This window comes from Perca fluviatilis, unplaced genomic scaffold (assembly GCF_010015445.1).
Source record: "Perca fluviatilis unplaced genomic scaffold, GENO_Pfluv_1.0 PFLUV_unplaced_scaf_90, whole genome shotgun sequence".
Lineage (NCBI taxonomy): Eukaryota > Metazoa > Chordata > Actinopteri > Perciformes > Percidae > Perca > Perca fluviatilis.
Genome location: NW_024375771.1, coordinates 2,583 through 5,164, shown reverse-complemented (window position 1 = coordinate 5,164; position 2,582 = coordinate 2,583).

The window sequence follows — 2,582 nt, the reverse complement described above, 5'->3', positions numbered from 1 at the left end:
ACTGTAATGTCTGTAATGTCCAACTGTAATGTCTGTAATGTCTAACTGTAATCTCTGTAATGTCTAACTGTAATGTCCAACTGTAATGTCTGTAATGTCCAACTGTAATGTCTGTAATGTCTAACTGTAATGTCTGTTTTGTCCAACTGTAATGTCTGTAATGTCTAACTATAATGTCCAACTGTAATGTCTGTAATGCCCAACTGTAATGTCTGTAAAGTCCAACTGTAATGCCTTTAATGTCTAACTGTAATATCCAACTGTAAGGTCTGTAATGTCCAACTGTAATGTCTGTAATGTCCAACTGTAATGTCTGTAATGTCTAAATGTAATGTCGAACTGTAATGTCTGTAATGTCCAACTGTAATGTCTGTAATGTCCAACTGTAATGTCTGTAATGTCTGTAATGTCTAAATGTAATGTCCAACTGTAATGTCTGTAATGTCTAACTGTAATGTCTGTTTTGTCCAACCGTAATGTCTGTAATGTCTAACTATAATGTCCAACTGTAATGTCTGTAATGTCCAACTGTAATGTCTGTAATATCCAAATGTAATGTTTGTAATATCCAACTGAAATGCCTGTAATGTCTAACTGTAATGTCCAACTGTAAAGTCTGTAATGTCTAATTGTAATGTCCAACTGTAATGTCTGTAATGTCCAACTGTAATGTCCAACGGTAATGTCTAACTGTAATGTCCAACTGTAATGTCCAACGGTAATGTCTGTAATGTCTAACTGTAATGTCCAACTGTAATATCTGTAATGTCCAACTGTAATGTCCGTAATGTCCAACTGTAATGTCTATAATGTCTAACTGTAATGTCCAACTGTAATGTCTGTAATATCCAACTGTAATGTCTGTAATGTCTAACTGTAATGTCCAACTGTAATGTCTGTAATGTCCAACTGTAATGTCTAATGTCCAACTGTAATGTCTGTAACATCCAACTGTAATGTCTGTAATGGCCAACTGTAATTTCTGTAATGTCCAACTCTAATGTCTGTAATATCCAACCGTGATGTCTGTAATGTCTAACTGTAATGTCCAACTGTAATGTCTGTAATGTCCAACTGTAATGCCTGTAATGTCTCACTGTAATGTCCAACTGTATTGTCTGTAATGTCCAAATGTAATGTCTGTAATGTCAAACTGTAATGTCTGTAATGTCTGTATTGTCTAACTGTAATGTCCAACTGTAATGTCTGAAATTTCCAACTGTAATGTCTGTAATGTCCATCTGTAATGTTTATAATGTCTAACTGTAATGTCCAACTGTAATGTCTTTAATGTCCAACTGTAATGTCTGTAATGTCCAACTGTAATGTCTGCAATGTACAACTGTAATGTCTGTAATGTCTAACTGTAATGTCTAATGTCCAACTGTAATGTCTGTAATGTCCAACTGAAATGTCTGTAATGTCCAACTGTAATGTCTGAAATGTCCAACTGTAATGTCTGTAATGTCTAACTGTAATGTCCAACTGTAATGTATGTAATGTCCAACTGTAATGTCTAATGTCCAACTGTAATGTCTGTAATCTCCAACTGAAATGTTTGTAATGGCCAACTGTAATGTCTGTAATGTCCAACTGTAATGTCTGTAATGTCTAACTGTAATGTCCAACTGTAATGTCTGTAATGTCCAACTGTAATGTCGGTAATGTCCAACTGTAATGTTTGTAATGTCCAACTGTAATGCCTGTAATGTCTAACTGTAATGTCCTACTGGAATGTCTGTAATGTCCAACTGTAATGTCTGTAATGTCCAACTGTACAGTCTGTAATGTCTAACTATAATGTCCAACTGTAATGTCTGTAATGCCCAACTGTAATGTCTGTAAAGTCCAACTGTAATGCCTTTAATGTCTAACTGTAATATCCAACTGTAAGGTCTGTAATGTCCAACTGTAATGTCTGTACGTCCAACTGTAATGTCTGTACGCTCTAAATGTAATGTCGAACTGTAATGTCTGTAATGTCCAACTGTAATGTCTGTAATGTCCAACTGTAATGTCTGTAATGTCTGTAATGTCTAAATGTACTGTCCAACTGTAATGTCTGTAATGTCTAACTGTAATGTCGTTTGTTTGGTCCAACCGTAATGTCTGTAATGTCTAACTATAATGTCCAACTGTAATGTCTGTAATGTCCAACTGTAATGTCTGTAATATCCAAATGTAATGTTTGTAATATCCAACTGTAATGCCTGTAATGTCTCACTGTAATGTCCAACTGTATTGTCTGTAATGTCCAAATGTAATGTCTGTAATGTCAAACTGTAATGTCTGTAATGTCTGTATTGTCTAACTGTAATGTCCAACTGTAATGTCTGAAATTTCCAACTGTAATGTCTGTAATGTCCATCTGTAATGTCTATAATGTCTAACTGTAATGTCCAACTGTAATGTCTGTAATGTCCAACTGAAATGTCTGTAATGTCCAACTGTAATGTCTGAAATGTCCAACTGTAATGTCTGTAATGTCTAACTGTAATGTCCAACTGTAATGTATGTAATGTCCAACTGTAATGTCTAATGTCCAACTGTAATGTCTGTAATCTCCAACTGAAATGTTTGTA